A 15568-nucleotide genomic window follows, 5' to 3' on the forward strand; every position below is an offset into this window, starting at 1 on the left:
AAATCCCCGTGACGGGTGAGCTCCCGTTGCTCAGTCCCTTCTTCTGCCAACCTAGCAGTTCGAAAGCACGCCAAAGTGCAAGTAGATAAATAGGTACCACTTCGGTGGGAAGGTAAACGGCGTTTCCGTGCGCTGCTCTGGTTCGCCAGAAGTGGCTTGGTCATGCTGGCCACATGACCCAGAAGCTGTACGCCGGCTCCCTCGGCCAATAAATCAAGATGAGTGCTGCAACCCCAGAGTCGGTCACGACTGGACCTAATGGTCAGGGGTCCCTTTACCTTTACCTTAAGGTAAGAAGTATAAGTACATTCAATGTCATAAATGTAACTTACGTCAGGAAATGACAGGAAGTCTGTTTTGATATAATTTAGTTTATTGGATTTTTACTTTGGTTTACTTTTTGTTTAGCTAGAAAGCATAAGAAAAGAGAATGTACAAGTATAAGTTATATCAATATTTAATGGTATAATTATTTAAGGTTGTTATTACTATCATTATCAGTTTTACCTTCTCTTTGTACATGTACTCAAGATTGTGTATGCATGTCAATTAATAATAAAAAAAATTATAAAATAAAAACAAATCCACCGACCAGCTTTCTCTTAAAAAGATATAAGTAATGTACAGATGATGTTTTACAATGCTTTTTTTAAAAAAAGCCTGCCTGAAGCCTGGATCTGGTGGGGTTGTAGACAAACAATGACATCAGTCAGTCCAACTGCTAAGCTTGGGAGGACACTGGGCTTACCTGCACCAAAGGGAAACACTGTGAGAATCTGAGATGTACCCGAGCCGAGGCCCTGCATCAAGCGGGGACCAATTCAGCCCAGTCAGACCTGCAGATCTAATTTGTGCATTTTGTACTGCACTCCCTCACCCTCAACCACCTGCCCTCCATTGCCTTCTTCCTCAGAGACCAACAGAACCAGAAATCTGGCTCTCTCTTTGTGACATTTGGGTTGACCCTAACAAAGGCCAACTGTGGATTTTGGAGCATTTCTCTGTGGATCAACTTGGCAACTGTCTTTGCTTTTTATAAATTATATCTTCACTCCACCCCAAGTTTCATGGGGGGAAAGCAACATCTCAGGCAGGTGACCCAACTCAATTTGCGGCAAGGCAACCATGACAGCCCTGCTCACCTCGTCTGGAGTCACAGCAAGGACGCTGCAGCTCTTCTTCACGTCCTCCTCCAGCTTGCCGGCCTTTAGATTCCGTCTCTGCTGAAGCTTTTTCAATTCACCAGACTTCAGCCATTGGGGCTGAAGGGGCTCTAGGCAGGGCCAGGCGACTGAGCGATGGATGTGCTACCACCTCCTGGGGCCTGAAAGGGAGAACAGCAATGGAATAGAATAGAATAGAATAGAATAGAATAGAATAGAATAGAATAGAATAGAATAGAATAGAATAGAATAGAATAGATTCTTTATTGTCATTACACAAGTGCAACATTGCACAAGTGCAACGAAATTGGATGCCATCCCTTAAAAACAACAAAAGCAAAACAACAACAACAACCAAACAAACCACATTCCAGCCACACCCACACCAACACCCATCAAACTCCCAGGTCACACTATCGAGTTACAGCATTCAAAAAGGCCACAGCTCTTGGATAGAAACTGTTTTTCAGTCTATTTGTCCTTGACTTGATGTTTCTATATCTCCTGCCAGAAGGCAGTAGTGCAAACAGACTGTGTCCCGGGTCAATGGGACAGTCAGTGAGGGAAATTTAGCCATAAGGTCCCCCACCCCCTACTGATGGCTGTTGGTTCACACATGCAAGTGTTTCTGTCACTTATTTTTGATATGCAGTGGCTCATTCAAATATATGACATATGAACTCAGCAGCATGAAACTGGCACTCGTGGCTGTTTCATTCCCTTTCTCTGTGTGCAGAGATCTAAAAACAGCTAACCATGGTTAATTACTTATGTATTTAACCAGAATAGCTGCTGAGGCAACTCTTTGGGGCCCCAGTACATGCCGGCTTTAGAAGCTATGTAAGCAAACCACCTCATTAACCACTCAAGAAAGAGCAAAATATATGGGAAAGATTGGATTATAGAAGCAGGGTTGACCAAGAGTTTGGCCTTCTTCGGTGCACCAAACTGCCCTGTAGGGAATCCTGTACCTTACTTTAGGGATGGTGATAGTAACAATATTTCTTTACTGACCTTCTTCCAAGGATCACAATACCCCTCTACCTGCTGCCCTCTAGGTATTGTTGGGTTCCCAAATCCCCATCAGCCCCTGTTATTATGCCCAACAATCATGGATGATGAGAGTTGCAGTCGGACAACATCTAGAGAGTACCACATTGGTTACCTTTGTGTTAGACTCAGGGCTGGATTTAGGTTTGATGAGGCCCTAAGCTACTGAAGGTAATGGGGCCCTTTATATGTCCAGTTGTCCTTTGTCAACAACAAATTGTCACTGTTTTTTTGTGTTGAATATATGCTATATGGTAATTTATGGACCTAATAGGTATCTAAAGCCATTTGCACATAACAAAATATGTATTTTATCAAAGTAATTGTTGAACTGAAATACAATTAAGAAGTATATTAATAGTGAAATAATTATTAAGCTCTAACTGTATGTAGGTTTTATTTAATTTCTTTTTTATCTTATATTTTGGAAATGTACATCCAGGTGTTTTTTTCCTTAAAAAATTTTTGGGGCCCCCAAGAGAGTGGGGCCCTAAGCTATAGTTTGTTTAGCTTATACAGTCATACCTCGAGTTAAATATGCTTCAGGTTGAACGCTTTCGGGTTGCACTCCGCGGTGACCCGGAAGTAACAGAATGCTTTACTTCCGGGTTTCGCCACTTGCGCATGCGCAGACGGTCAAAATGATGTCACGCACATGCGCGAAAGCTGCGAATCGCGACCCACACAAACGCGGGTTGCGTTTGCTTCAGGATGCGAACGGGGATCCAAAACGGATCCCATTTGTATCCAGAGGTACCACTGTACGTAAATCCAGCACTGGTGAGACTTCAAAAGGGCCTAGGGTCTGTTCTGTGAGGATATACTGGCCAAGCTCTCATTGTAGGACAACCAGGTCTGCTCCACTCACCAAACCTTTTGCCAAGCCCCCTTCCTCCATGCCTGACCAACTCCTTCCCTTTACCCACCCCCTCACCCCACAGCTCGCCCCAAGCCCCTTTCAAAGTAGGTGGGAGGTGCTTCACAGAGTAGCTTGCTGAAATACTGTACAAAGCACTTCCCTCCATTAAATTTTGCTGCCAGATCTAATCTGCCATTACATCTTGTTTAAAAGGTGTTCCACATTGCCCACCGCTCAGTTAAGCAGCTCACCAGGGCCGGCCAGCCACTCCTCATGGTGCAGTTGGCATAGCCGCCTATTGGCAGCCACACAAACTGCAGAGTGTGACGACACCTTACATTTTTATGCATATAGGAAGATATGAAAACTGCCTCACACCATGGATCCCTTTGCATTGTCTCTTCAGGGTTTCTGGCAGAGATCTTCCTCTGCTACCTTTTTTTTATTTTTTAAACTAACTAGAGAAGCCTTGCTTAAGCTTGGGAGCTTCTACATGCAGCAGGTATCTCTACCGTGGCCTCACATTCTATCTAAATGAAATGAATGACAGCTTCAGACACAGAGCGCATGCGAACATGACAGGATCTTGAAAGGAGCATAGACAAGCTGTTACAGTAGGAAATGCACAGTCTTAACAAACAGGCTCCAGACAGTTCTCTGCATGGTTGATGGGACGAGAAGTTGGAGTGCCAGCCTGCCTCCTGATTAATTCGGTGTTTGCATTGAGATATTTAATATTTATTCATAGCAAGTTGCGTTATACCATTGTAAAGGTTCTGAATATGGCAGTGTGGGAAGGCCCTCGCAGATCATAAAAACTGGAGGATAAAACAGATCCAGTGGAAGGAGACAAATCACACAAACACTGCTAAATAAAGTAGACCAGAACAAGCCTAGAGCTCCAAAGCAGTGCAAACAAAAAGGATGCCAAGGAGACAACAGAAATAGCTGTTTAAGGTGTGGAGGCTTATGAAGTAACCACATGCCTACAAAGCACTTAAGGGATGGGGAACTTGCGGCCCTCCAGATGTTGCTAGCAGTCCAACTCCCATCAACTCAGCCAGCATGGCCAAGAGTCAGGGACATGGGTGTAGCTAGGATTTATGTTGGAGGGGGCAGAACCAAGCTGTTAGTTAAGTATTTCTATTTATTTACTTGATTGGGGGGCAGCTGCCCCCTTGCTGCCCCTTGCCTATGCCCATGGTTGGGGATGATAGGAGTTGGAATCAAACAGCAAAGTCTGGGGGGGGTCACAGATCCCCCACCCCCACACATTGCAGCAGAGCAGAAGACTCAACGAAGGGCAAGGGTGGAAGAAGCTGCAACCACAAGTGTGTAAGAACGTGGAGAGAGCCTCACTGTGGCTGACCCAAATCCAGAAATCTCTTTCCATCAGGAGCCTCCAAGAGGGGGGGCAGGCAGGAGAGAACAGCCCATTCCCAGTTTTGTTTCCCCCCTCCCCACTTCCAGCACACTGCTTCTGAGCATTAGGGTTCTATTTAGCTACCTTCTTGAAATATAATTTGTTTTTGAACATTAATATTGTTGTTTAGTCGTTTAGTCGCGTCCGTCTCTTCGTGACCCCATGGACCAGAGCATGCCAGGCACTCCTGTCTTCCACGGCCTCCTGCAGTTTGGTCAGACTCATGCTGGTAGCTTCGAGAACACTGTCCAACCATCTCATCCTCTGTCGTCCCCTTCTCCTTGTGCCCTCCATCTTTCCCAACATCAGGGTCTTTTCCAGAGAGTCTTCTCTTCTCATGAGGTGGCCAAAGTCTTGGAGCCTCAGCTTCAGGATCTGTCCTTCCAGTGAACACTCAGGGCTGATTTCCTTAAGAATGGAGAGGTTTGATCTTCTTGCAGTCCATGGGACTCTCAAGAGTCTCCTCCAACACCATAATTCAAAAGTATCAATTCTTTGGCAATCAGCCTTCTTTATGGTCCAGCTCTCACTTCCATACATCACTACTGGAGTGGTTTTTGCAATCTCGAAAGAAAACCTAACGAACAATGTCACAATGTTAAGGGCTCAACATCCAAAGAGAGTAACGCAGGGAAGGGGTTGCTGCTCAACAGGAAGAAATGCCCCCCCCCCCCCGCAACCATATGGATGGCGTTGCCTAAGACCACTTAGGGTCCTGCAGGTTAGAAAACAATAATCTCAGAGGCCGGGCACAGATCAGACTGTCCCAACTTTACACCAAAATGACAATGATTGCAAAAGCGTGGAAAAGTTTCCTTTTTAAAGTATCCTTTCAATCACACACGAAGAAAATGAGTCATTGGTCCGAGCTCTTTCTGAGGAAACCAACGGAATCATAAAAAGGTAAAGGTAAAGGACCCCTGACAGTTACGTCCAGTCGCGAACAACTCTGGGGTTGCGGCGCTCATCTTGCTTTACTGGCCAAGGGAGCCGGCATTTGTCCGCAGACAGTTTTTCTGGGCCATGTGGCCAGCACGACTAAGCCGCTTCTGGCGAAACTAGATCAGTGAATGGAAACCCCATTTACCTTCCCGCTGGAGCAGTACCTAATTATCTACTTGCATTTTGATGTGCTTTCAAACTGCTAGGTTGGCAGGAGCAGGGACCGAGCAACGGGAACTCACCCCGTCATGGGGATTCAAACCGCCAACCTTCCGAATGGCAAGCCCAAGGCTCAGTGGTTTAGACCACAGCGCCACCCCTGTCCCAACGGAATAATAGCAGATACTTAAAACTAGGTATGGCAACAAGTTAACATTATTACCAGACAGGCGTAGCCCATTGCATTTTGCTGCCTGAGGCGCAACGGGAAGGTGATGACCCCCATCCCGCTGCTGCCACAGCCTTGCTTACCAGGGTCATGTGACAGCTTCCAGCAAGATATTGTGAGAAGTCACCAGAAACCACCGCCACTTCTCATTGTTTCTCCTGTGAGGCAGGGATGGGCGGTGCCACCCGATTGTGCCACCCAAGGCAGCTGCTTCAGTCTGCCTCCTGATTGGCCCGGCACTGTTCCCAGTGGAACTATTGGAACCACAACAGATCTTTCATGCTTAGGAGGATGAGTAAGCAACGCTAGGATCATGCAATTTCCGTCCACTCAATGGTATGCACGAATTCGAAACTAAACCCGAAGGAAATCTGGAATGGTTGTGTTTGTAACCGCATGTGGAAATAGTGGCCGTTATAGGATTAAAACCTGCGAAGTGTAGTTTATTTCAAAGGGGGTCTGTTTGTTGAGCGACAGTTCCCAGCTGTATTTCAAGACACAGGGAAGCGCTCACCTGAATGTGAGGCTTCAGCCTTGCTGAACGAAACTGCCCTACCACTCATGCTCTGAGAAACAGCCTTCTTGCTTTAAGGCAGAAACTGAAAGAAGACTCAGCTGAGTGAAAGAGACAGGTCAGTGTAGGCAAAACAGAAAGGGCATGCAAATTGCTATTTGCATTAGCAGGCAAGCCTTCATTGGCACAGGATGAGGGCTGGCATGAATTACAACTTCTGTCTGCAGAGTGACTCAACAGTTTATCCCTGAGTGAGGTCATAATATTCTGGTAGATCTCTGGGGGATTTGCAATAGATTGCCAAGGGTTTATGTCCTCCTTCCTGAGCTGCTATTTTGTGCTTTGCACTGGTTGATGGGCATCGGGCTCTAGTAAAACAAAGAAAGAAAGTAGCTCTCCATAAGCCTGAAGTCTCCTCAACCCTGGTTTACTTAGCATTCTCAAACCTGCTTCAGCTCTAGTAGGTCTGTGCGATTTTAGGCCATGCCTGTAGCCTAGCCATAATCATTCACAACTGATTGGTGGAATGACTAACAGACACATGTGACAGATTACAAATACGACTTGTTTGTTTGTTTAATTTATATCCTGCCTTCTCCTCTAAGGTGCTCAAGGCGATGTTTCACCTGCAATTGCTAATATTACCAAACCACATAATAAAAACTTGGGGGAAATATGCTGAGCACCGATGTATTACCCATACCTTTTTTAACAATCAGTAAGTGGGTCAACCTAGCAGTTCGAAAGCACCTCCGGGTGCAAGTAGATAAATAGGGACCGCTTACTAGCGGGAAGGTAAACGGTGTTTCCGTGTGCTGCGTTGGCTCGCCAGATGCGGCTTTGTCACGCTGGCCACGTGACCCGGAAGTGTCTCCGGACAGCGCTGGCCCCGGCCTATAGAGTGAGATGAGCGCACAACCCTAGAGTCTGGCAAGACTGGCCCCTACGGGCAGGGGTACCTTTACCTCTACCTCTAAGTGGGTCAAAATATGGGGGTCAGAAACTGTCTAAGCCCATCCAATGACAGCCTGAAATCCCGGAGAGCAGCTGTCAGTCCATGTTGTCAATATCTAAGATAGGTGCACCAATGGCGTAATAAATTTTCCTATATTCCTAGGTAAGGTTGGTCAAATGGATGAAGGCTGAGGATACCCAAAACGCTAGGGGAAAAACATAAAAGTACTGCAAAATGCTTTTTTATGCTCTCGTAACCTCTAGGCTAGATCACTGCAGCATGGTATACATGGGGCTGCCGCTGAGGATGGTTTGGAAACTTCAGCTGGTGCAGAATTCTGCACCCACGTTGCTCACTGGGGCAAGATATTTTTGAGCATATCAGGATTGTAATGCTAATCCTGACTGCACTGGTTGCCAATTATTTAATTTTAGCTACTACGCTTCACCTGAGAATCACAGGGCAGCTTACAAACACAGAATGCATCCTTGCCTAGTACCTTTGGATAATGAGAAAGGTGCAGACATTATGGCATCTGGAGGGCACAAGAACGAACCTTTTCTGCAGTGGCTCCCCAGTTTGTGGGACGCTCTCCCCAGGCTGGCTCCTTCATTATACATATTTAGGCACCAGGCGAAAATGTTCCGCTTCAAGCAGGTCTTGGGCTGATTAACATCCTATACAGTGGTGCCTCGCAAGACGAAAAGAATCCGTTCCGCGAGTCTCTTCGTCTTGCGGTTTTTTCGTCTTGCGAAGCAGGCCCATTAGCGGCTTAGCGGCTTAGCGCTATTAGCGGCTTAGCGGATCAGCTGATAAGTGGCTTAGCGGCTTAGCGGATCAGCTGCTAAGCGGCTTAGCGGATCAGCTGTTAAGCGGCTTAGCGGATCAGCTGATAAGCGGCTTAGCGGATCAGCTGATAAGCGGCTTAGCGGCTTAGCGGATCAGCTGTTAAGCGGCTTAGCGGATCAGCTGATAAGCGGCTTAGAGGATCAGCTGATAAGCGCCTTAGTGGCTTAGCGGCTCAGCTGATAAGCGGCTTAGCAGATCAGCTGTTTAGCGGCTCAGCGGCTCAGCTGATAAGCGGCTTAGCGGCTTGGGAAAAAGGGGGGGAGGGAAAAAACCCTGCAGGAACTCGCAAGACATTTTCGTCTTGCGAAGCAAGCCCATAGGAAATTCGTTTTGCGAAGCACCTCCAAAACGGAAAACCCTTTCGTCTAGTGGGTTTTCCGTCTTGCAAGGCATTCGTCTTGCGGGGCACCACTGTACCCTTTTACATGTCTTTGTGGGAGGGGGTTATTGGTTTGCTGTTGTTGTTTTGTGTTCTCATGTTGCATTTTTATATTGCCCTGTGATCTTTGGATGGAGGGTGGCAGAATAAGTAAGTAAGTGACTCCAAGCAGCTCACAGATCCTGTGAAGTAATTACTTGGAAGAGGCCTGGTGTTTAATAGAGAAGATGAGTACAACTTCTCAAGAAAAGAGAAGAATCACCATGACACTTTACAGAGCAGACAGATATAACACCTACACAGCAAGGATGGAGGAAAACATAACATTGAAACAGAAAACCAGGACTGGAACCAAATATGAGAGACCACTGGAAGCAGGGTACAGATGGATATACACAGAACTCATGAAAGATGATTAAGGGAGCATTCCTGTGCAATGCTTGAGATCTACCAGCTAAGAGGCTCTCCGATTTGGCAGAAGTCCCTTGGCACTGCCAAAACTCAAGATGCAGCACCCACATGAAAGATGTGCCAGTGGAACACAACAAATACACCTGTGGAGCCTTCCGCCAGTGAAGATGTACAAGTGAAACAGCTAAAATAGGGTGGAACCCTGAATAGAACAGGAGTGGCCTGGGAGAGGTGCAAACCTACATGGTATCTCTTCTTCTTCTTCTTTGGCGATCACCCGTAGCCGAGTACGATTGTCTTCCATAAACACGGTTTTAACAATGAGTCCGTAAGTGACTGTGGAGGCCAATTCTGGACCCACATGTCCTTCGTTGGACTGGTCATGTTGTGTGGATACCTGATTATCGTCTTCCAAAGCAACTACTCTATTCTGAACTTAAAAATGGAAAGCATAATGGTATCTTATATACTTGTCCCAACAACAGAACTTTCTACCAATCCCGGACTTGGTGCAAAGAATGTCCCTCTTGTGAAGAGGGAAGGGGTGCCCATCCCCTATGCCAATGCCTGTGCCTAGGACATGGTGCAACTAACCATGTAATCACAGGATGATACCAACACCCGAATGTTGGTGCCTTCAAAATCCTTGCCTTGGCCTCTTCTAATCCATTTTTAAGAATAAAGAGGAGGGCTAAATTGATCTGCGAATCAAATTCTGTACCAAATACCAAGTTCCACCCAAAAATATCCTTTCTTAACAATTACTTTGTAAGAAGGACTACGGTAGTTCCAAAACAAGATGCCCAGTATTTGCTGCTGAACCATAATATTATTTCCAGCAGAACCAGATTATCTCCTGCTCCTACATTTTTTCCCCTCCACCTTCCAGGAACTGTAAATCCCACACAAAGCTTTTCGCTTCGCTTGAATTCTTCTTTTACATCTTATGCAAGCACTTTTCAAAATTTCATCTGTGGGTGTTGAATGGAGAGTGAGGGAGATTTGCGTTGGCCGGCTGTTCCCTGGGTAAGCTTGTTAGGTGCAACTTGGCACATCCTTAGGCATCAGCATTTAGCTGCTTATCCCTGTGTCCAACATTACCCAGAGGATCTGCCGGGGTGCAGCCCTGCTGAGACCTCAAACATGAGCTCTACTGAGATGGAAAGCAAGCAGGGGCAGGGACAGGACCCTCCAGTAGATCTCCACATTCCCCTACCCCGAATTTCTCCCAGACAGAGCGACTGTCAAAGTGCTCACCTCTGGGTTCAGCAAACTTTTTCAGCAGGGGGCTGGTCCACTGTCCCTCAGACCTTGTGGGGGGCCAGACTGCATTGGGGGGGGGGATGAACAAATTCCTATGCCCCACAAATTGAAATTGAAATACCGGTACTTTATTGTCACTTGTACAGTGAGATTACAAGAGAACCCCCCACTCAACTCCCTTAGTCTTAATTCCCCTCGTTTACTGTTGCACACCCACCAAACCCAAAAGTCAGTTGCCCTGTTGTTATCTTTTCATTCAGCAGCCTAACAGCCCACGGATAGAAGCTGTTCTTTACCCTGTTGGTGCGACTAATCATGCTTCTATACCTTCTACCTGAGGGCAGGAGATCAAGAAAGTGCCAGCCAGGGTGTGAATCATCCCTGAGAATTTTCCTCACTCTCCTGAGGCAACGTTCTTCCGCTATTTCATCCAGCAGATTCACAGGACAGTCCATAATATCTTGTGCTGCATTCACCACCCTCTGTAGGCACTTCCTATCAGATGATGTCAAACCAGCGTACCACACCGTGATGCAGTATGAAAGGAGACTTTCTATTGTGGGCCAGTAGAAGGAGATCATCAAATAACCCAGAGATGCATTTTAAATAAAAGCACACATTCTGCTCATGTAAAAACACACTGATTTCCGGACCGTCTGCCAGCCAGATTGAGAAGGCGATTGGGCCGGATCCGGCCCCCAGGCCTTAGTTTGCCTACCCATGACCTAGCTGCACTTTGAGGAACTTAAGGAGGAAGTGTTTGGACCACATGTCAGATCAGGCCTGGCTGGGGCCCAGGAAGGGGTGGCACTCGACTGAGCATTCCTGAACTTCATTTTACCCCCAGTAGTTTTCAACCAGTGTACTGCAGCTCCCTAGGGTGCCTTGCATGATGGCCAGGGGTGCCGCAGGCAACATCCAGCCTCTGTCCCTTTCCTTCCCTCCCTCCTCTGATGTTCAAAAGGCTTGCACAGCTGCTTGCTGCAGCAGCCCTGGCTACAAGCTCCCCAGGCGAATGAATGGTGCCTCTGGGGCTGGCCAGGGGAGAGAAGAGGAGAGGAGAAGAGGGTGAGGGAACACTCTACAAGGGAGGGTGTTTGAAAAGCACGAATGGCTGTCGGCTCTGCAGGAAAGGGGTGACAGAACTGGGCTTCTATGGCTGGGTGCATGTTTCCTCACAGGGGTGCTGCAGAAAAAATGTACTTGGTAAAGGGAGTCGTGCACTTAAAAAGGTTGAAAACCTCTGTATTAAGAAATAAAATAGAAAAGGAGGAGGGAAGGAGAGAGTGCACAAGCACAAGGCCAATACAACCAGCTCCTTTAGGGACCTCTCAGAATAGTACAGCTATTAACAGAAGTAACAAGCTACAGCCTTGAAAGCTGGCTGCCAGGAGACACACAGTCCGCTCACGTCAGAGTAGCTAAGCAGTGACTTTCTCGCCCATAAGAACACGTTGTCCTAAGCAGCCTATAAAGCAAATAGGGGCTGGGGAAAGTAATCATAAGTGGGACGCAATGGTGGGGCTAAGATAATAGGTTAAAATATGTTAAGATAATTATAGGATAGAAAACAGGGGAAGATGGAAAGGAATTGCTGAAATAATTAATTGAAGTGGAATACAAAAAGGGAGGTGTGAGGGGGTCGTGGAAATATGTGAAAGAAAGATAAGATATTGAATTTTTTTTCTTTTTTTGATGTGTTTTTAAATTGTTTTTGTTTTGTCTTGTTAGTTTGATGTTTTGGTGTTGTGTGATGTTTTTGTATTGTAATCTATTGTTTTTTCTTTGTTTTTTTTTGTAGTGTTTAAATTGTTGTAAAAGTAATAAATATTATTTTTAAAAAAAAGATAATAGGTGGCTGGCTGCCTTCTACTGCAAAGTCAGCAAAGGATGCAGTCCGCACACAAGTGGACTGAGATGCTCAGCGCTTGGGTCAGTTCAATATATTGTTACAAATGTTGGGCGCCACTCCCAATCTCTACCAAGCCGTGGCAAGATTCCATGGGGTTCCAGGCTCTCACCCAGGGTCTGTGCTTGTTTGAGATGCAAGACACAGCAGAGGCCGTTGTAGCTTTAAGATATGTGGTTTATTCACATATATACACCTTTAGTATGCAGTAGTGATGTATGGAAGTGAGAGCTGGACCATAAAGAAGGCTGATCTCCGAAGAATTGATGCTTTTGAATTATGGTGCTGGAGGAGATTCTTGAGAGTCCCATGGACTGCAAGAAGATCAAACCTATCCATTCTGAAGGAAATCAGCCCTGAGTGCTCACTGGAAGGACAGATCGTGAAGCTGAGGCTCCAATACTTTGGCCACCTCATGAGAAGAGAAGACTCTCTGGAAAAGACCCTGATGTTGGAAAAGATGGAGGGCACAAGGAGAAGGGGACGACAGAGGACGAGATGGTTGGACAGTGTTCTCGAAGCTACCAGCATGAGTCTGACCAAACTGCAGGAGGCCGTGGAAGACAGGAGTGCCTGGCGTGCTCTAGTCCATGGGGTCACGAAGAGTCGGACACGACTAAACAACAACAAAGTATGCATGGAGTCCAGATCTTGCAGCATGGTCATTTCAAGAGGGGCTTGTTCTTCACAGCGATACAAGCTATTGTGTCCAGGGCATTTCTCCCTACTTGCCTTCAGCCAGCCAGCCAGCCAGTTGTTCTGGCCTTTTTTCAGCTCTTCCAAGCCCTGTGCCAAAGGCTCCAGACTCTTCCTGTGACATGCCAGGTTACCCTGGCAACCTTCCAAATCCCCCGTCTCTGCTCACACCTCAGGGCTGAGCGGCAGGACAGTTCCCTTGCCTTGCCATTAGCCCTGCATTGTATCTTAATGGCCCCAGCTTGGCCAGGTTGTTCTGCAAAGGCTAGCCTAGGAATTCCTCTGCAGCTTGTACTTCTCCCTTCACATCCCAAATAATCAAAATTCTACTGCTTATTCATGTTTAGGGGGTTCCTCCCCAAAACCTTAAACAATATTTTGACACCTGAGGCGGAACACTCAAAGGGCAGGGCCGTAGCTAGGGGGGGGTGAGATGGGCCCCCGCCAGGGGCGCAGATGAGCTGGGGGCGCAAATTTGGCTAAAAAATATGTGCATAAATATGTCCATAAATAAAAATATTGATTATTGCCTCATAAGAAAAGGTTTTAAATAGAGGGTAAATTGAATTGGGGGGTTGGGGTTGGAGGAGAGGCAGAAAGAAGAGCTAAATTGTCCGTGGCTAGGGGGCACAATCTGGACGGTTCTGCCAGGGGCGCAAGATCACCTAGCTATGTCTCTGCCAAAGGGTGCTTGCTACGCAGTCGTTTATAGAGCTAGCTTAATCATGTCTATTTAGCAGTAAGTCCTACTGAATTCACTGAGGCTTACCTGCAGATAAGAACTGCAGCCTTAGAGTCAAACTGTATACAGTGGTACCTCGGGTTAAGAACTTAATTCGTTCCGGAGGTCCGTTCTTAACCTGAAACTGTTCTTAACCTGAAGCACCACTTTAGCTAATGGGGCCTCCTGCTGCTGAAGCGCCGCCGGAGCACAATTTCTGTTCTCATCCTGAAGCAAAGGAGCCCAGCAGGATGTGCACCTAGAAAGGTTAAAGCCCCTTAACCCACTCCATACCCAGGTCCTAGACTCAACTCTGACCCTGAAAACAGGACCTGTGCGATTTCAGAAAAGACATGCGTCTGGGTCTCACACTTACACTGAGTTTTGGCATCTTTTAAAGTCAGCCTGGTGATGTCAGCCTTTGGCACAGGGCCCTTGCCACACTCTGTGTCATCTCCCTTGCCTTCAGCAAGCCTGTCTCAATGTCATGTGTACCATTACAGCAGAATGACAGAAGGTGTGCGAAGCCAGCCTTGGCTGGAAAACTCACAAAAATGCCCATTTGGGATGCACCAAACCAGCAAGGGTATCCCACTACAAGGGGCTGCAATGGGGTGGCAACCATGGGATGTGAATCAGCACATTGAATGTTCAATTCAAAACCCACTTTGGCTGTGGACCAGCTTAGCTAAGAGCTCAACAAGCATCTGCGGCTGAAAGTCTTTGCCTTTGAAGGGATGTTCCTCCTTTGAAACAATGCAAAGGATTAGCAGCCAACCTCAGAAATGGGAGGATGAAGGTAGGATATGCTCTCCCTGAGCCATAGAGACAGGCAGGATAGTGCCCTCAAACAAGGAATCCTACCCACAGCCTTTCTCCACGCACAACTCAGAGGGGGCATTTGAACAGGGGAGAGAAAAGAAATCACAGCGCGAGCTTCACAGCACGAAGCAGGAATTGCTAACACTTCTGACAAAGCTTGTTGGCTTGGAAGGCAGCCAAGCACGGGGACTCCCTAAATGACGCACAAAGGCTGGGCGGGGCTGGGTGTGGGAGAAGGAGAGGGAGTCCTCCAGCCGCTTCCAGGGAACTCGGCACAGCAAGGATGACTCTGAGAGCAGCTACCAGCAGCTGCAAGCACTCCCTGCCAGATTAGCTAATGTAAGATGCTTCGAGCGTTGCCTGAGGAGCAAGAAATTTGCCAATTTTGAGAGCTGGTGTAGCACAGCAGTTATAACAGAACAGAGCTTGAAAATCAGAAAATCCCTGATTTAAATCTCCCCTCTGCTATGTACTTGGTAGATGAGCCTCTTGCTCTCACCCACAATACTGAAATATTCAGTGGCGTAGTGTGGGTTGTCAGCACCCGGGGCAAGGCAAGTAATTTGCGCCCCCTAACCCGTGCATTTGCGCCCCCTAACCCGTGGATTTGCGCCCCCTAACCTGTGGATTTGCCCTAACCCCAGATGTTGCGCCCGGTGCGGCCGGCCCCCCCTGCACCCCCCACGCTACGCCACTGGAAATATTACTTACCTACCTTATACTGCAAAAGGGATGCGGGTGGCGCTGTGGGTTAAACCACAGAGCCTAGGACTTGCCGATCAGAAGGTCGGCGGTTCGAATCCCCGTGACGGGGTGAGCTCCCATTGTTCGGTCCCAGCTCCTGCCAACCTAGCAGTTCAAAAGCACCTAAAAGTGCAAGTAGATAAATACCTCCAGCGGGAAGGTAAATGGCGTTTCCATGCGCTGCTCTGGTTTGCCAGAAGCGGCTTAGTCACGCTGGCCACATGACCCGGAAGCTATACGCCGGCTCCCTCGGCCAATAAAGCAAGATGAGCGCGCAACCCCAGAGTTGGCCACGACTGGACCTAATGGTCAGGGGTCCCTTTACCTTTACCTTACCTTATACTGTATGCTAGTAAAATGAAACATGGCACTTCTTGCAACTGATACATTATGAGAACTGTAGGGTAGGGGTGCTAAACTCCTTTCTTGTTTCCCAAATTGAAATCGTACTGACACTTGATTTTCTCCAATAATAATTTG

At 47.2% G+C, this 15568-nt stretch overlaps 1 protein-coding gene across 1 annotated transcript in view; it reads right to left on the reverse strand.

The window, feature by feature from the left end:
• PDE4A (phosphodiesterase 4A) overlaps positions 1-15568 on the reverse strand; it is a 385508-nt gene that overhangs the window by 352131 nt on the left and 17809 nt on the right. Inside the window, exon 2 of the mRNA XM_028712668.2 lies at positions 1143-1324. The gene's annotated coding sequence lies outside the window, so the exon portion shown is untranslated. The remainder of the gene's footprint in view (positions 1-1142; positions 1325-15568) is intronic.

Source organism: Podarcis muralis, chromosome 17 (assembly GCF_964188315.1).
Source record: "Podarcis muralis chromosome 17, rPodMur119.hap1.1, whole genome shotgun sequence".
NCBI lineage: Eukaryota > Metazoa > Chordata > Lepidosauria > Squamata > Lacertidae > Podarcis > Podarcis muralis.